This window comes from Urtica dioica, chromosome 7 (assembly GCF_054948205.1).
Source record: "Urtica dioica subsp. dioica isolate 48M chromosome 7, U.dioica_male_clone48M_v1_H2, whole genome shotgun sequence".
In the NCBI taxonomy this organism is placed as follows: Eukaryota; Viridiplantae; Streptophyta; class Magnoliopsida; order Rosales; family Urticaceae; genus Urtica; species Urtica dioica.
The window spans coordinates 19559979-19580352 of NC_142762.1; the positions used below are offsets into that span (position 1 = coordinate 19559979).

Below are 20374 nucleotides of genomic sequence, written 5' to 3' on the forward strand. Positions count from 1 at the left end.
TTCGAAGAATAAATGCTAAGTCTAAATGGGGCATGCTCTGAGGACAGAGGGACGAGTACTGTGCCGAGGTGGATTGTTTGGCCACTGATCAAGAGCAGATTTGCAGCTTCTCCTACTGGCGTGTGATGGTGGTCAAGTTAGACCGAGCCATCGCGAGGAAACCAGGTGTCGAGATCTATTTTGATTACATTCTGGTGAATCTCTCTGCGGAGGTGATCGGGGTGTCTGGGGGTGTCCCTCCACCTGAGATGTAAAAGGACGTTCCTGTTAATGCTTGAAAATAGATCAACACTTAAAATCAGAGTGTTCGATCCACGACCCGACTCTGTGACCGCACTAAGGTCAAATTGGTACGAAATCCTTCAACTCCAAGCTCTCTGCAAAGACTTTGTGGGTTGTGCTCGAAGCTATGAGTTAAGCTCTAGACGTGGTTAAGCTCCAGTTACACTACGTGTTCCTGAGAGACAAAGAACACTTTGAGCATTAGTGTGATTGAGTTGACTTAGTAAGAGACAAGTTTAGCAAAGTTTAGGAATTTTGTTACCTCACCCCTCATGGAGAAGGTGTATTTATAGGCGTTTGGAAGAGTCAATGAGACTCATTATCCTTGCCTTGGGCGGCAAGGAAGTGGATGCTAGGCCGGCCATGTTCCAATGAGCCGACCAAGTGAAGGTAGGCCGGCCATGTCATGAGGCTGGCCGACAGCGTCAAGTAGGCAGCTGGGGGGGAGGCAAAGGGTTGGTCACTGGGTAAAATGACCGACATATGTGACTAGACTTGCCTTGTGCTTGACGGGCTAGTCACCGGGTCAAGGGACCGACATGCATTACTAGGTTTGTGTTTTGTAAGGGACCGGCCGGTGTCGAGTGACATCGAGGGTCAAGAGACCGACCATTGTCACGGTGACACCGAGGTCAAGGCATGGTTGGCCAAAGTAGGGTCACTAGAGTCAGAGGGCCGACCAATCTCAAGAGGGACCTATCGGGGTCACATGGTCAGCAGGTCAAGGTACTTGCCGGGTGTCAAGAGGCCGGCCACGTCTCGAAAGACTTGGATAGGTGGCAAGTGGCCGGGCAGGTCTCGGACGACCTGCACGGGTGGCAAGGGATCGGCTTGGGTCAAGTGGCCAGTAAGGGGGCGAGGGGTCGGAGACATGGCACCTGGCCGGCATAAGGCCGGTGTCGGCGTGGCACTCGGTCGGCAGGAGGCCAGTGCCGGGTGGCACCCAACCAACATGAGGCAAGACGCCAGCGGGAGTCTACCAGCCGGCTTAAGTCATCAGGCCGACAAGGACCTCACGTCTGGTGTTCCGAGGTGCGTCGTGCGTCTGCTTTTCGGGGGATTTCTGATAGGTATTCTTAAGGCTTTTGTTATTGATTTTCTCCAAACTTAGTCTCAGAAATCTAGTATTTCTCGGTGCCTTGAGCGTCACGTGTCTCCTTTTTTTGGAACCGAGAACGAGGGCGTAACATTAACCCCCTAAGTTTATTGATTGGTGTAGTTCGAGCAATAAATTTATTACCAACTCCAATCTTTCGCTTGCTCGAGGTTTGTCCTTCGCCTCTTCATTTTTCCAGTATTTTTCATTTTTTGTCTTCAAAATCAGTGCCCACTGATTCGTACATGAAAGTGTATTAATTTTGTGCTTAATTGATAGTATTTGTTGACATTAGTTTTAGTTTATGTGAATATTTTCTTAATTTTTATTATTTATAATTATTACGAGAAACTATTTACTTGGTTGTAATTTTGTTCTACACATATTAAATATACCAGTTTTTTTGTAGGTCTAACTGATGATGAAAAATGGGCCAAAAACACCAAATGGAGAAGCCCAATATCCAATCCAAGAAGCCAAGATCCATCTCCTACGTAAAGAGCACATACATTATGTATATTTCATCTTTAATAGATATGATTTTCGTATTTGCCAGGAAAGAAAGTAAAGTGCATTCTGCATTGGACTTTTGAATAGAGAAATTTCATTTTATGGACCTTAAAATTAACAAAATATCGAGATTAAACCTCATATTTTAAAAATATCCAAAAATAAACTTTTGTCTCAATTTCGGACATAAATACCCTTTTAAACAAATAAACTCATTTCACTTTCACTCTCTATCTTCTCAATCTCTCATTCGGTCTTTCACGCTCAATTCCGACGAGATATAACTAAATTCGACGAAATACGAGGGAATCCGATGAGCTAAGATAACCTAGAATGACAAAGTTTCACGTGAATTTGACTTGCCAAAAAAATATGAATTTTATCATATAGCATCGCACATTATAGTACGGTATCGTACATTATCGTACGTTATGATTATAATGTACATTTATAATTTGTATGAATTTTATCGTACATTAAAATTATAATGTACGTATCTTATTGTATTATATCGGATACATACCAGTCAACTACTCTGCGACACATGGCAGCTAAAGATACACCATTCATCGGTACGAATCCAACGAATCAGCTCCAAATTTAACCATTTATTTCGAAAATCACAATTAAAGGGTGTGATATTTTGTTTCCCATTTATTTTAGTTTCCTTTTATTTTTTCACCTCTAAAACACTATAAATAAGAGGTATTTGGCTTTTTTTTTTGGACACTACATATTCTATCCCGAAAATTAGTTAAATAATATCGTTTTATTCTCACATATTTTCTCTAGAATTTTGTGAGAATGAGTTAGCGTTCTTGGCTAAGTTCCTAGCAAAGCTAAAAGTGATCTCGATTGTGTAAGTTTATCTAACTGATTATTGTTTGACTTGTTGTGCTTTAATATTTATTTTATTTATGAATCAAGCTCTTTTTCCTCTCATAAAATAATACTCTATTATTTTCATATGAATTTAGTCATGCTTGATTTATGCGATTTTTAAAGAGTATCAATTTCTTATAACACTTATTTTGTGGCTTTTCTTACAATTTTGTCGATTAGATATATTGTAAGTTTAGTGAATTTAACATTATTGTGTTAGACTAATTCTTTATTGCGTTATAATCACTTTGGTATATCGTCATTTTAGTTTAGTCAACGAGATTTTATTCACGGTCTTAATTAAAAGAATTTGGGACAAAGGGTCGCGATCCCGCGAGGGTGAACTAACTCCAAAAACCCGTCCTTTTCATAAATAAATATATTGTTTTATTGGTTGATCTTAACGTCTAATTTGATGTGAAACTTGTGATTGAGTGATAAATTGTGGAATTGTATAAATAATTAGTAAACGAAGCAATCGAGTAACCTGATGCATTGTGTTTTCCTCTCATTTTTATAATTTATTTACCACTTGACGTTTGTTTAAAGTTTTCATTTTCAGTTTTGCCTCCTCGTGGACATGACTCCGCTTTCCTTATGCTACCAACGACCGCTTAGCGATTGCACAATTTGAGCGTGATCAAATTTTGGCGTCGTTGCCGGAAAAGTGAGGCATTTGATGCCGCTCCTTGAAGAGTAATAGCTACCATCTTATCTCGTGCAGAAAGACTACCAAGCCTTGCAGGTAAGAATTCAATAATGAGTTATCTGAGACCTATTCGGGAATCTCCGCTTATTTTCAAATCCCAAAGCATTTCTTCGCCCTTTACATTGGTGGAAGTTATTTCATAAACTCATTTTGTTTCTTTTTTGTGCGAAAAAAATGGTGATACGATTCCTACTGTTCTTGCACCCATAAAGGAACCTTTTCAATTCTGGTGCCTCAATGAATGGATCAGACGAGCGGGATAAGTAAGAAATAAGGGAAAACAACATTTGAGGAATAAGACGTATAGAGTTCATGGAAGTTAATGGTTAATGCAGATTGTTTGCTTTTTTCTAGAAACATTAAAGATTGACTCGTAATTCACTTATGATCCCATTTTCGATAGTCCGACCGTAGTGATGTTAATTGTCGTTACATCCATAAGCAGCTTGGTCCATCTTTATTCTATTTCATTTTTCGCGTAGGATCCTACCTATCCTTACAGTTTGTTGTTAATGATCCAGTTTCTGTTGTTATCGCGTTCTATGTCATGCTGAATATATACTATAGGCTGGATTGGATCCCATCCCCCCCTCCCCCAGTAGTACCTCCTCGACCTGTTCCATTAATTGGAATTGTAAGTGGATTAGGGCTTCCCTTTGAGAGGTTGTGGCCCTACATAGGCCATTTTGAACTTTGTTGTTTATTAACCAGAGGTAATAAAAAGAGAAAACCCAAACTTTTATAGAACTCATGTATTATAGAATGATTTAAGAATAAAGAATGAATAGTTTTTTAGGACTCCAAACATACTAAGGTAGCCAGCCGACTTTCCCATGTGAGAAAACCCTACGGTCTTATTCTACAGTCGGTTCATGAATCATTATGGGATAGAAACAATAAAAACATCATTTCAATACCTCGTCTATTACTTTCCTACAGTATCTACGTACGATACCTCAGAGCATCTCACTCTTTCCGTCATTTTGATTGGTGCCTCGTATTTGATGAATGTAGCATTAAATAAAGAACCTGAGGTATCGAAGATAAGATCCGCATACAAGGTTTGTATGAGAGGCACCAATCGATTTGAATGGCGAAGTGAGATAATGACGTATCGAACGCAGTGGCAGTGAGATAAAAGAGAATGTGAGATAAGAGAGGACCTTTCCCTAGTAGAGAGGACCGGGAAGGACGCACCTCTGGTGTTCCAGCCTTTATTTTTCTTTATTTATGGGTTCTTAGATCATGCTTCCTTTCAGTGGGAGTATGACAATATACTCCAGTTTGAGAACGTCGATCTCCAGATCCGGGAGGGGAAAGATCGCTGTTTCCGCCTTTTTAACGAGGTGTTGTCTCAGCTTTTTTTATATTATCGTAAATTTTTGGGTTTGTCTTGTTATTCATGTTATATTCAAATGAATTTAAATTAATAAGGAGTTGTTCAATGATGCTGGAACATGTACTTGCTTATTAATGGTTTTTCCTTTTTATTAAATAAAAAGGGGATGACTTGTGGCTGCGTATTAGGGACCATCATACGGTTCCCAATTTTACACGTGGTTGTAAAGTGGTCTTCAACCAGATTTGGTTGTTTGTTGCCTGTACTCTTTTTAGAATTCTATTATTTAATGCATTATATCAAGGGAAAGTCTCTTCAATACCTGTTTGATGATTTTAGGCCCAAACTAAGAAGTGTTGTACTTTTCATCAGCCGACTTGTACCAATGAATCCGATGAACAAAAATGTTGCGGAGACGGGATTTGAACCCGTGACCTCAAGGTCATGAGCCTTGCAAGCTACCAGACTGCTCTACCCCGCGCTAGACCGACCCACCCCTAGATGGAATAACATCAGAGACCATATACAACTTATCTATCCGACTAAAGTTGTAATTAAAGAATGAAATGGATTGGAGAATTTGCAGTTATGAGTCTTTATTTGATACAAATAAGTCCCAAAGTGAGTAATAGAGACCGAACTGCATTGGCATCAATCGAAACAGTAATGCCGCCCGTTTTCTTTCCGAAGTCATTAAGAAACCTTTGTTCATTGATGGGTATGTCTTGCATTCAATGTTTGATATTCAGGCTCTCTTACATGTCTATCGGGCACTAATCATTCTCTGAATAAATGGGTAGTTCCTTTTCTAACAATCTCTTTCTTCGTTTTGATAGAATTATCAGTGTTAATTCATGTCAACTTTTTATACCTATTTTATGGATGTGATTTATTCGAAGAGTTCTGAGCTGTTTCCGACCTGGTATTGATTAAAGAACACTCTCCCTTAGCAGCGGGAAAGGAGTCAGAAAACCTAGCTTTGGAAAGTAGATTTCCACAGGGCTCAGAAACCAGCCTAACTCTGATAAATTCTCCCTTAGAAGTCTTTCCGAAACTCAGCAGCAGTGCGGAATCATTCGCAAGATCCCTTGAGTTTCTTTTCTAGTGGATCTTTAGGGAAAAACATACCAAAAGGAAGAATGAAGACTCTAGATCCCTTGAGTTTCTTTTCTAGTGGATCTTTAGGGAAAAACATACCAAAAGGTTCAAGAGTACTGTTACTGTACTTATTGATCTAACTCCCATCTCCAGCTGAGCGGCTGGATCCGCTCGAGGGGTAGTACCTACTGACGAAAAGAAAAGTTAGGTTTACTAAAGACTACTATTATAGATACCTCATGGTATGAGATTATTTGGACTACAAGATCAAACCAGACGTTCTTTGGGTCTTTCTTATATGGTTCTATTTTTCTTTCTGCAGAGTTAATGCTGTTAAATGTTCTTTGGGTCTGGTTGATAAAGACTGAATCTCTAGAAAAAGTCCGAAGTGGACAGTTTCAAAAGAATCAATTCGATCGAGTTATTGTTATCATTGACTCAATCTACTCGACTTTGATCAGCAACTTAATCTTGACGGGAAGTTCATGTATATCAATGCTGGTTAATGTATATTATTCTTTGAACGTCCCTGAGCTATATCCCTGAGTTCCCCCATTTCTAAGACGCTTTTCACCTATTAAAGCATAACTCTATAGAAGAACATGCATTCATATACCGGAGGCTCTATAATGCTTAGGTTTTCCTGAGGTTGCCGTTCACTTTATAACCCTTAGGATCATCCGTACGGCTCATAGGTTCATGGGTTCTTGTCATGGCTTATTAGAGTCAGTAGCGGGAATCTCTTCTTCTTCCTATTTATTAGCGGTGTGACTGTGACTTTCTTCTTGAAAAGACTGCTTTCCTTTGAAAGTTTTTTCAAGCATTAAAGAACCAACCAGATGAATTAAACGAAAAGTGGTTAGTATTCTCTTTAATTTAAATTTTTGGTCTATTACAATAAAAAATTGTCTACATTTTGTTTTTCTTTCTTTCTTTTTAGATTATTAGAATAGGCATTAGTTTGATCTTATTGCTATTATTTGTTCTCACGTTGTTGCTAGTTATAAGTTTTTGCTCTAGTTAGTTTTGTTTTCATTATTTAGAGTAGTTATTAATTTTATTTCTTCCTTATTTTTGTTTTATTCTTAGAATTTTCTTCATTATTTAGTTATATTTTATTTTTATATTTTTGATAATTTCTTTTACACTAATTTAACTAGATTTTTAAATTAAAAAGAAAAAAACTCCAAAAAAATATAAAAAATAAATAAACACTAAAAATTTATGGGTATATGTGCAGTGTGTGGTGGAAAGTACTTGGGTCTTGTTCTGTCTAGAAAGACTGGTTGATAAATAAGGTTTGCTTTTCAGTCTCCTCCAAGCTAGGCTGGGATGTTGTCAATGGTGCCCACAAGAAGAGTTGTAGTCTTTACTTTTGTACATTTGATGTAATAAAGTCTCACGAAGACCCTTGCTTGTAATTGCTTATTTATTAATAAAAGTTGAAACTTTCATTCATTCTTCCTTGTCTGAAGCTTTATGATAAAACCTTAGTCTTTAGTCCATAAACAAACCTAACAACTTATGAAGAGACAAATGTAGATTTGCATGAACAAACTCTTCATGGTTTGCTTAAAACAATATATTCGCAATCTAAGGATCAAAGGACTACTGATCTCAGTACGATTGTTAGGAGAATCTATGATGTCTGGTTATGAGACATTGAGAGTTAGAGACTCTATAGTTCTTCTAGGTATCTTCCGAAGGTACTAAATTGACCAGTGCACTTCTAGAGACAAGATAAGAACAAACCATTTAACCTCTTATGTCTTGAGGTCACTATGTATGAATTGCATCATGCTTACCTCAATCCTAAAATAAGACATGTCATTTCATAGCTTATGTATTCTCATTTGAGAAAATCAGAGTTCGGATTCACTATGTGATTCTTAACAGGACCTATTGGTGAAGTACTAAGTTATGAAGATGTCATGAGTAACTTTGTGAAGTTCTCATAGATATGGAATTCATGTACAAGATTGCTGAAATACAATGTATATCACCTCATGCGCCCTTTGTTCCTTGGAATGTGAATAAATGAACTGGCCAATGTCCAAATTGAGTAATGACTCTTTTGGATGAATCAATGTGACTTGTTAGCTCCTCGTCAATACATTTTTCCTAACTTATTCACAAGAGACAAAGGAGTTGAGGAAATATCAGCTAGAAGGGTAAATTGGTAATTTTGTAAAATCCCGACTAGCTGATGATATTCATGAAGGGTAAACATAGATAATATTCAGTGGATCCACTCACCACAATTTAGTTGAATTCTTGAGTAGAAAATAAATTCACTTGAACCGAGAGATTCTTAGTGTCAACTCTTTAGTGAGAGTTAGTTGACATTAAGCTAAACTTGGAAAAGGTTTGTGAACTTTTGAGTCCAAGTATTTTAGCTCAAGTTTTGTTCATTTGGATCCATGAGGTCACTGTCACAAATCATATCGAGTAGGAATAGTTAAACTAGAAGCTAAGTCAAAACAAGAACGAGAAAAGTTTTACGAAAATTTTCAAAAAGGTAATTTTGTCTTTTGGGACATAGGATGAAATGAATCTCAATAAATTTTTTGACATTGTCATATGATGACATATTATCACTCGGCCATAACAAGTTTATTGGGCCTTGTGGATTAATTTCATTACATAGAATTTTACTTGAAAATTCTTAATGGGCCTTTCTTATGTTGTCATGAACAAATGAAGAAACATCTAGAAGCTCCTTCTAGATGCTCTTGGCCGCCCAACATAGCTAGAAAAAGAGAGATTATCAGTATGAAGATACTTGCAAACAAATTTCCTCCACGAGGAAAGAGAGAATTCGGCCAACATGCAAGGAGAGAACAAAAGAGGAAACAAATCCAAGCCTTCTAGAAGGCATTATGGCCGAGTGACTCTAAGGGAAAAAAAGGAAATTTTCCCCATGAATATGTGATGTCTATAGAAGAGGAAACTACCTTATTGAAGGTAATCCCTCCCCTATAAATAGAGGCATCATTCTCATTATTTATTCATTCCAAAGTTTTAGAGATTGAGAGCTTCTCTCTCTAGCTTGGCCACCCATCTCCTCTCTCTCTCTCTCTCTCTCTAAGTTTTTCTTTCGTTTTTGCTTTGGCAGCTAGGTCCACATTTGACCTAGTGTTTTAGCTCTTCGATTTTGAGACTTGTTCTCGAGTCGTCGTGTTTAAAAGTGCCCACACACTAATTCCTTTCTTTCTCGAGTGATTATTGTGATAGAAATTTTCGTGGTTGCTCGAGTTCCCGAGGAAAAAAGAGAGACGTGCTAGGAAGGGAGATGAACGTTTCAATCATCCTAAGGCTTCTCAATGTTCAAGCTTCTCAAAGGTTAGTACACATATAATGCCCATTTATAGTTTTAATTTATATGTACTTGCTCTTTCTCTAGGTTAGTAAAAACGTTTTACTTGTTTTAAAGAAACTTTTTAAATTCCGCCGCTTGCTCGAATCGTTAAATCTTTTCTTAACCCTAGATCAATTCGAACATGGGAACCTCGGGTAGTTCTGTCTAGAAAGGCTTGGTTATAAAGTGGGATCATAGTGACCTTTCCAGTTGGCCAGTGAACATTTTTAGTACGTACGTACTATTCGGGCCACTACATATTTATCCACAAAAAAATCTAAATTAAAAAAAGAAAAGAAAAAAAGAGAAGTGAATGAGCCATTTTAGGGACGAACTAGGTCGTTTTGCTAAGAGACCCAACGAAGACCTTGACCATATTCAAGAAACACCTAAGTCTTTGTATCTCTCGTCAACTTCCACTTCTTCTTCTTCCCATCCATTTCTACTATCTCTTTGCTAAACAATTTTTTTAACCCAATGGCATACATGGAAGAACATCATGTCAAAACCCTTAACGACTACTTGCATCCAGCTCTAAATACGGTCCCATCATGCATCATCTTCAATCTTAACGTGCCAAATCACGAGTTCAAGTATGGAATGATCCAACTTTTGCCAACCTTTCACGGGCTAGAAAACGAGAATCCATATGTGCATGTTCGAGAATTCGAGGAGGCAGTGGCAATGTCACGACCCGCGGGCGACAGCTCGCTCACGAAGATCAACTCAAATCTATACATAACTCATAATATAAACACATCAATTACACATAATGTCTCATAAGATTATATAATAAAATAGTTTGCGAAAATTCGGGGAAATTTTTCGCTTTTATAACTCAGAGTCTTATAGCGACTCCTATACAAATATGTTCCGGAACGTTTTATCAGAAGATACTAACCCCCGATTAAGAAACCCCATAGCTCATAGGTCAAGGCAATACGTGCTCGGTCTCGGTCTTCAGTCTCGTTTCCCGCTTACGAGCTTTTCCTTTATCTACATTACCAAGGGTCATAAAACTCTGAGTCGATTGACTCAGTAAGACAGAGTCTATCTATAAAATAAAATGACTAATGCCATGTGATGTGCAAACAAACACATAAGAATGCAGAATGATCGCTAGATGCAGCTAGAATATAACATTAGAGCATGACTGACGTGTGACGTCACACTCTATCTACATACTTTCCAACCCGCAAAGTTATACACTACTCACTGCTATAACCTCCGGTCCAACCAGAGACCAACTTTAGACCTCGAGCAGCAATCATCAGCTGACCTAAGTTTTAATGTTTGTCTGGGATCCACTAGTGGTACCATCTTCATTTGACGTCGGCGCATGTCTGCCACCTTGGCACGACAATGAGTTCACTCGAGGCGGCTGCTCATTGCTGAATGGGTTCACTCTAGGGGACTGCCCATTACCATCGGGTTCGCTCGTGGCGACTGCCCGTTATCGTTCGCTCGAGGCGACTACCCTTTATCATCGGGTTCGCTCGTGGCGACTGCCCCTTATCGTTGGGTTCGCTCGAGGCGACTGCCCTTTACCATCGGGTTCGCTCGTGGCGACTGCCCGTTATCGTTGGGTTCGCTCGAGGCGACTGCCCTTTACCATCGACAACCGTTCAATTAAGGTTCGGGTACTCTGCAGCAAGGATAGTACACACTCATACTACTACAGGAGAGCATCTCAGGATAAACCCTGAAGGAATTAATGTTTCTCTTTCGTGCTCGTTAAGTGCTTTAGAAAGAATATTCAAGATGTGACTCCCGGTACTTCCACACTTGGTTCGAATCCAAGAGTTTGACTTATGCTCTCCCGTCACCCTTGATCTAACATATCCACTATGGTTAGCAGAGGGATCTAATAAAACAAGATAACATCGTGGTTGGTTCAAGTTAGGGTTTGAACCTTACGGACAAAACCCGAACTAAATTTTCAAACAAGAGTGGCCGAAGCCTTAACTTTCAAGTTTATTCATTTTAGGGCTTTCACCTACTCTTGTTTACTAGAAAATAAATGCACAAACAAACAGGGTTACTCCCTTGGTAAGTAGTTGACTTATGTCTCCACACTTACCCGGAAAAGATCGTCTGAAAATTTGTTGACTTCCGGAGTTTCCTTGCTTTTCACGCCTCCCGAGACTCTACAAGTCCTGAAGCGTTAACACGTCCTGAAGCGTTGAGAAACTAAAACTCGAAGTTGAAAACTCATTAGCCAATTATTCCGGAGATGATGACAAGCTTAAGGTTTGTTATCAGGATTCACTGCGAGTCAATTCAGGGGTTTGAGAATTTAATTCACTTATTTCTCGGTTTTTCGGAATTTAAACTTATTCAAGACTCGTACAAATTCGTACCAGAGAATGAGTACGAAATAAAATCCAAATCATAATTTTAAAGTGACTTAAATAAATTAAAGGAATAATTCCTGAAAATAATATAAACTGAGAATTCTTAATTTAATTAACCACAAATTAAATTCTCGAACATTTCTTAAATAAATAAATAATCCCTAAATACAAACTCGAATTACTAAGAACATAACTCGTGTTTAACGCTATAAAGCGATAAACGACTCACGAGTGAGATCGAGCTTTACAAATCCTTTTTCTGAATTTTCTATTTTTCCGGCTTCGACATGTTCAGTTCCACCGGCTCTCGCTCGTTTTGACTTGATCTGCAACTGAGCTGTGAAATTCAGAAAACGAATATCGAGTCAGTTATAACATCTAACTCCCGACTCGACTTAGAATCTGAAACCGAACAACCAACCACACAACTCTCAAGTCCAAACATAACTTGTCACAAAATCCTTAAAGTTGTCAATAAATCACATAAACTTGTCATGAAATCGTTATTCAAATCCAAAGTCGAACTAACCGAGACCGAACCGAAATATAAAATCTCAATCACCCAATGAACCCAAAACAAGCAAATATTGAGCAAAATCACCTAAGAATTCTCGAGGCTCAGAATCAAATTACGTTCATACTCGTTTAAAACCAATAACGATCACAAGTTCAAGCTACACGGCCACACAACACAAGCGACCAAAATCCAATTCCAAACCAAACAATTTCAACATCCAAGTTTCACATAATCAGCTTAGATATCCTATCCAACACCAAGAAAAACTCTCGGCTAAAAACACCCAATCAAATCAACTCACGGCCAAGCCAATTTCCAAAAAAATTTGAGTTCGATCCACCAATTCAAACCATCAACTTCAATAATCAAACTCAAATAACCATTAATTTCACTCAATTCCTCATAAAACTCACGGATTAAAAAAAGCCCCAAATAGATTTCCACTAACCCTAACATTCAGAAATCAAATCAAGTGATTAACCTCACCTTGTTCACGAAATCACTCCTGGACCGTACTCCTCTTGTTCTCCGGCATCTCCTCGTGGGCGGCGCGCTCGGCGGCTCGCGGCTGGATGGCGCACGCGAAGCTCGGGCTCGGGTTGGTGCTGATGGCCGCGCGCAAGAGAGATAAGAAGGAGAGGAAGAGGATGGTGAGGTGATGACTTTGGGTGGCCGGCCGGAAGGAGAGCTCGGGTTGGTCTGGAAATTTTTTTTTTCCTTTGCTCTGTTTGTGCTGGAGCTCGCGCGGGTGAGGAAGAGAAGAAGAGAAGATAAAAGTTTCTTCTTTGCACGTGAAGAAGAGAATGGAAGGGAATAGAAGATAAGGAAGAAAAGTTTTTTTTTTCAAAACTCCTATTTCCTCATATCTCCAAATCGACCCATACTTCCAAAAATTCTTATAAATGGGTCCGGAATTTTATTACAATAACGTCTGTTGTTATGTAATTATTTAATTAAATCCGTAACCGATCGGATTTTAATTAAATAACTAAATCAAGAATTTTCTCGTTCATTCTCGATTAATTTAAATATATTTAAGGTTTTTCGGAATTAATTCTCGTTCTTGAGAATTTATTTTCTTAAATTAAATTCCGGAATATTTCCTCGGAAAATAATTTACTGTTCGAGACGAGCTCGATAAATCCTTTATTTATTCCGAGATTTTCCAATACCTTAAAATACTTTAAATTAACTCGATAAACTTCCACGTCCAGAATTCATTCAAGAACTTACTTGTAACACACGTAAGCTCATTTATTAAACGTGACTTTACAAACGGCGAGATTCAAAAGTTACCCTTTACAAGTAACTTTCTATAGCCGCTGAGATGTCGCTAGCGTCATGAGGTTGAATTCTTCCTATTTTCCCTCAAGGAGAAAGCGAAGAGCTGGTTATACTCTCTAAGACCAAAGTCTTTGGAACCTGGGAGGAGATGACTACATTGTTTTTCAACAAATTTTTCCCCAACCACAAGACTAATGGTCTAAAATGACATATCTCAATGTTTAACTAGAAAGCCGGTGAATCACTTAGACAAGTTTGGGATAGATTTAAAGATATGTTGAACATGTGCCTACACCATGGATTTGAGAGTTGGAGCCTCGTGAGTTACTTCTATGTTGGTCTTATTGGCGATGAACGCAAGTCAATCCAGTCTATGTGCAATGGATATTTCTTAAACAAAGATCCCGATGAAGCGATTGAGTACCTCAATGAGCTAGCTAAAATGACTGATGCTTGGACTGAGCCAAAGTCTGTTGAAAGCACTAATAGGTCTCGACCAGTTGGAGGATACCAATTAAAGGAGGAGGACAACCTTATAGCCCAAGTTGAGAATTTTACTAGGCAATTGGAGGTCCATAAATCCCAAAATGGTAGATGAATCCATTCAATCGCAACAAGCTACAGTCCAAACTACATGCTCTGTCTGTGGAGGCATGGATCATCAACCTAAGGATTGTGCATCATATCCTGACTAGAGGAATCATCCAAATTTTAGTTGGAGGAACAATAACAATGCGCTACCACACGGAAACCAGTGGAAGCCGGACCAACATCAAGAGCCATATCAAGAGTGTAATCAGTGCCTCAACAAGCGCAAGCACCAAGAAGGTCCATCGAAGACACCTTGCACGCTTTTATAGAGGCTAAAGGGAAAACAAACCAAAGGTTTGAGGCTATGATCACATAAGTATGGAATAGAACAAGGAGATCAAAAGCTAGGTACCTGATTAACTTTGTCTGTTTTGGAGCATGGCAAGCTTCCTTCACAAACACAATCAAACTCAAAGGGCATTCAACTGGCACAAACTTCAGACACCAAAGTAAAAAAGGTGAACCCCATCACTACTCGAGCTGGTACTGTAGTCGAGCCTCAACTAAGAAAATCCACCACATCCAAAAAGAACAATGGCTCATAAAAGGAACCTGCTATGATTCAAGTGCAAGCCCCATTTCCAAAAGCTCTAAAAAATCTCTAGGGAAAGCACTAGAGAATCAAGGTGAGATCCTCGAACATTTGCGACAAGAGAAGCAATCTTCCTCTGTTGGATGTGATCAAGCAAGTTCCGGCTTATGCCAAAGTACTTAAGGATCTACGCATCGTAAAGCAACGATACCATGTCAAGAAGACTGTGTTCCTAACAGAGCAAGTTAGTGCCGGTAATTGAGCAGAAAACATCGCCGAAGTACAAAGATCCTGGTTGCCGCACAATCTCATGCTACATTGAGACATAACTTTTTGGCCAAGCATTACTAGAGCTTGGCGTCAGCGTGAATCTCATGCCGTATTCGATTTACTTCCGTCTCGGACTTGGGGATATCAAACCTACTTTCGTAGTACTCAAACTGGCTGATAGATCTGTGAAGAAGCCTCGGGGTATAATAGAGGATGTCTTGGTTCAAATTGATAAATTTTACGATCCCATGGATTTTCTGGTCTTGGATACGCATTTTGTGGTTGACACCGAGTAAAAAATTCTAATCATCTTGGGAAAGCTTTTTCTTGCAACAAAAAATGCCGTAATCAATTGTAGGAATGGCCTCATGAAGACGACTTTTGGAGGTTAACATCTTCAACATTGCAAAGCAACCACATGATGAAGACGAGTCCATCCACACCTACATGATAGATACACTCGTCGAAGAATCTAATCTTCTTCATGATTTTGAGTTTTTCGATCAAGAGGAGACATCCAGTGTTTCGGCGATAGTTGAAGACTCGCAAGATCAAAAAACTAAGTTTTGGCACCCACTATATGAAGAGCTACCGCAAGAGAGAACAAAGCCAAAACCTCAAATGAAGAGACCCCAAAACTCGAACTCTCTCAACTTCCCGAGGGTCTCAAACATGCATTTTTGGGAGTTGGTGATACCTTTCCTGTTATCATATCATCCGTCTAAACTCAATATGTCACAAGAGAAACGTTTAATTGACACGTTACATGAACATAAAGACGCCTTGGGCTGGACGATCGCTGATATCAAAGGTGTCAACCCTTTAATTTTCCCCCCATCACATTCATCTCGAAGAAGGAGCTTTACCAAGATGAGAACCACAACGAAGACTGAATCCCACAATGAAAGAGGTTGTCAAGAAAGAAGTATGAAAGAGGTTGTAAAGAAAGAAGTCTTGAAGTTTTTGGATGTTGGTATCATATACCCAGTCTCGGATAGCAAACAGGTTAGCCCAACATAAGTAGTCCCCAAGAAATCAGGAGTCATGGTTGTTGAGAATGAGGGGTTGATGGATGTGCATTTACTATCGAAAGCTTAAAGCCCGCCACCCGTAAGGACCACATTGCACTTCCATTCATCGATCAAATTTTAGAGCAAGTCGTAGGTCATCCTCTCTATTGCTTTCTTGATGGTTATTCATATTACTATCAAATAGAGATTGCTTTAGAGAACCAGGATAAGACCACATTCACATGTCCTTTTGGAACATTTGCTCTTCGGCGTATGCCGTTTGGCCTCTGCAATGCCCCTGCCACATTTCTAAGGTGCATGATGAGTATGTTCAGCGACATGGTCGAAATATGTATGGAAGTATTCATGGATGATCTAACCGTCTTTGAAGATTTATTCGATGCATGCCTATCCAACCTACGAGTTGTTCTTCAAAGATGCATCGAGAAAGGTCTTGTGCTCAGTTGGGAAAAATTTCATTTCATGGTTTTATCTGGCATTATTCTGGGGCACGCTATTTTTGAACGAGGAATTGAGGTCGATCAATCCAAAATTGAGCTCATTTCAAAGTTGCTGCCCCCAAAGACTGTGAAGGACATTCGTTCTTTTCTTGGGCATGATTCAGTTGTAGGTTCATACATAATTTTTCATCTATATCTCGACAACTGTGCAACCTCTTAGAAAAAGAAGCCACGTTTGATTGGACACAACAATGTGAGGACGCATTTCATACTCTCGTCGCCAAGCTGACTTATGCCCCTATCATTCAGCCATCTGATTGGAACTTACCATTTGAGATTATGTATGATACAAGTAATTTTGCATTGTGGGTCGTTCTAGGTCAAAGGAGGGAGGGCAAGCCCTTTGTAGTGTACTATGCAAGCAAGATACTCAATACTGCCCAAATTAACTACACTACCACTGAAAAAAAATTGCTTGGTGTGGTGTTCGCACTTGAAAAGTTTCTTGCTTACCTGGTTGGTTCACCTATCATGATTTTCACATATCATGCAACCCTTAAGTACCTTTTTTTAAAAAAGTATGCTAAGGCGCGTCTTATTAGGTAGATCTTTCTATTGCAAGAATTTGATATAATGATAAAAGACAAGAAACAAGCTGAGAATATTGTGGCAGACCGTTTCTCTTGGATTGAGTTTAACAACTCCCTTGAGGGTCCTTCCATCAATGAAACCTTCCTTGATGAACACCTTTTCTCTGTCACCAAAATGGCATGGTATGCTCATATTGTTAACTATTAGGTGACAAATGAAATCCCATGTGATTGGAGTACCCAAGATACACGCAAGTTTCTGGTCGAAGTTCCAAAGTTCTACTACGATAATCCATATCTTTAAAGTATTGTCCTGACCAGATGATGAGACAATGCATTCTAGATGATTAGGTGTCCAATGTCTTGAACTTTTGCCATAATGAAGCTTGTGGTAGTCATTTTTCTATGAAGAAGACTGCCGCAAAAATCTTGCAGTGTGGTCTTTATTGACATACTTTGTTCAAGGACATCGATCCTTATTGTCGTTCATGTGAGAGATGTCAGAATTTGGGAGCCATTTCTCGTTGTCACATGATGCCCTTGACCCCAATTCTTGTCATAGAAGTATTTGATTGTTACGGGATAGACTTCATAGGGCCATTTCCACCTTCTTCTGGCTACTTTTACATTCTGCTTGCTATTGATTACATCTCAAAATGGGTGGATGTTGGAATAGATCTAGCATTAAGAATAATTTATCGCTTCTTGTAAGTGATGGAAAATAAAAAAATTATTTAAAATATGTAAAACGATTTTACTACCTAGACAAAGTGCATGAATATGTAATCTAAAATAATACTGTAATGAGTTTTCATTCGGTACCAACCTCGCTTGAAGCTTGAGCGTTGAGAAGCTTGTGGATTGGTTTAATCGCTCGTCTCCCCACTTAGCTTGTCTTCTTCGTGTCTTCTTGAATCCAAGTAACCACGACAGTTTCTACCACTAGGGTCTTCGAGTTTGGAAAGGATTTAGTGTGTGGGCACTATTAAACACAATAACCTAAGAACTAGTCTTAGAGCCAAAGAGCTAATACAAAACGCTAGGTGTAATGAGGTCCTAGGTGCCAAAACAAAAGAGATAGAAGAAAATAGGGAAAGAGAGTCACACGGCCAAACAAGAGAGAGAAAGGCTCACCAAAAACTTGTATCAACATTGTGAATGTGGTGTAGTATTTATAGGAGAATGGGTTGCCTTGAATCTGTGCAAAAGATGCAATTTGCTCTTTTATATTATGGCTGAATATCACATATTCATGAGCACAATATTTGTTTCCGATTCCTATCATAATAATACCAAGGCTGAAAATTTGTTTCACTTTTCTCTTTGTTGGCCGTGTACATCCATAGCATATGCTATAAATTTGTTTCCTCTTTTCCTTTTTGGCAAGTGTCTTCTTACATCAATGCACAAAATAATTTCCCTTTTTCTTTTGATGGAGGCCACGAAAATATCATCTAGCTAGAACATGCTTCTAGATGTTTCTTTATTTGTTCAAGACAATACAAGAAAAGCCCATATAAAATTTTCACATAAAATTCCATAAAATAAAATTCAATCCTCAATGCCCAAATCCTATTCTTGGCCGTGTGGATTAATTAACATTTTCATCATATAACAATGTCCAAAATTTTAATTTGACATTTATACCATCTTATGTCCTAATGGACAAAATTACACTTTAGACAATCTTCGTAAAATTCGTCTAGTTCAACACTTGAACTTGTTTTGAATTAGCTACTAGTTTAACAAATCCTACTCTTATGAATTGTGATAGTGACCTCATGGATCCAAATAAACAAAGCTTGAGCTAGCATACTTGGACACAAAAGTTCACAAACCTTTTTCAAGTTCTAGCTTAATGTCAACTGACTCAACTAAAGAGTTGACATTGAAAATCTCTCGGTTCAAATGAATATATTTTATACTCAAACTTCTACTTAATTGTGATGAGTGGATCCATTGAATATTATCTATGTTTACCCTTCATGAATATCATCAACTAGATGGAGATTTTTAAAATTACCATTTTACCCTTCTCGTTGATATTTCCTCAACTCTTTTGTCACTTGTGAATAAGTTAGAAACAATGTATTGACGAGGATCTAACAAGTCACGTTGATTCATCCAAAAAGTCTATATCACATAGTGAATCTAGAACTCTGATACTCTAAAATGAGAGTATGTAAGCTATGAAGTGACATGTCTCATTTCAGGATTGAGGTAATCATGATGCAATTCATACATAGTGACTTTGATACAGAAGAGGTTAAATGGTTTGTTCTTATACTGTCTCTAGAAGTGCACTGGTCAATTCAGTATATTCAGAAGATACCTAGGAAGAACTATAGAGTCTCCCAGTCTCTATGTCTCATAACTAGACATCATAGCTTCTCCTAACAATCATACCGAGATACATAGCCCTTTGATCCTTAGATTGTGAATATTCTGTTTTAAGCAAACCATGAAGAGTTTGTTCATGCAAATCTGTATTTGACTCTCCATTTGTTGTTAGGTTTGTTTAAGGACTAAAGACTAAGGTTTATCATAAAGCTTCAAACAAACAAGGAAGAATGAATGAAAGTTTCAACATTTTATTAATTATTCAGCTGTTACAAGCAAGAGCCTTTGTGAGATTTTATTACATCAAATGCATATAAGCAACAACTACTACTCTTCTTGTGGGCATCAAAGCCAACAAACTCCCACTTGACTCAAAGAAGATGTGAGTAGTCCTTCATGCGCAATCCTTCTCGATGGTGGTCAAAGACTTTGCTTGTTTGAGCCTTAGTGAATGGATCTGCCAGGTTGTCCACCGTCGAGATCTTCTTCACCTCCACGTCTCCGCGCTGCACAATCACTCGAATCAAATGTTATTTCCTCTCAATATGCTTAGAGCGCTTATGGCTTCGAGGTTCCTTTGAGTTAGCGACAGTCCCACTATTATTATAATAAAATGTCATGGGCTCGTCGACTTTTGGAACGACTTTCAAATACTTAACGAATTTTCTAAGCCATACAGCCTCTTTGGATGCTTCACAAGGAGCCATATATTCTGCTTCCATTATGGAGTCAGCAATGCAAGATTGCTTGATACTCTTCCAAACAATAGATCCACCATTCAGGATGAACACAGATCCTGAAGTGGATTTTCTGGAATCCTTATCCACCTGAAAATCATAGTCGGTATATCCCATCATAGTCAGGTCAGTACCTGAATATGTAAGCATCAAGTTCCTAGTTCTCCGAAGATACTTAAGAACATGCTTAACAGCAATCCAGTGCTCGGGTCCAGGGTTGGATTGAAAATGGCTTACTACGCCAACTGCAAAGCAGATATCTGGTCTAGTACAAAGCATACCATACATGAGACTTCATACGACTGAGGTGTAAGGAATCTTTCTCATGTTCTCAATCTCTTGTGCAGTCTTGGGAGACTGGTCCTTAGAGAGTGAGACTCCATGCCTAAAGGGTGTTTGGCACTTCTTGGAGTC

The 20374-nt window shown here is 38.7% G+C and overlaps 1 long non-coding RNA gene and 2 other non-coding genes across 3 annotated transcripts; all 3 read right to left on the reverse strand.

Moving 5' to 3' along the window:
* Positions 1 to 5225: 5225 nt before the first annotated feature.
* TRNAM-CAU (transfer RNA methionine (anticodon CAU)) lies at positions 5226 to 5299 on the reverse strand. The gene has a single exon. It is a non-coding gene; the product is annotated as a tRNA-Met (tRNA).
* Positions 5300 to 11751: 6452 nt separating this feature from the next.
* LOC149390332 (uncharacterized) lies at positions 11752 to 12933 on the reverse strand. Its single transcript, XR_016300292.1, has 2 exons — positions 12632 to 12933; positions 11752 to 11965 (listed from the first exon to the last, which is right to left on the reverse strand). It is a non-coding gene; the product is annotated as an uncharacterized LOC149390332 (long non-coding RNA).
* A 692-nt stretch (positions 12934 to 13625) lies between these two features.
* Positions 13626 to 13732, reverse strand: LOC149390333 (small nucleolar RNA R71). The gene has a single exon (XR_016300413.1). It is a non-coding gene; the product is annotated as a small nucleolar RNA R71 (small nucleolar RNA).
* Positions 13733 to 20374: the final 6642 nt, after the last annotated feature.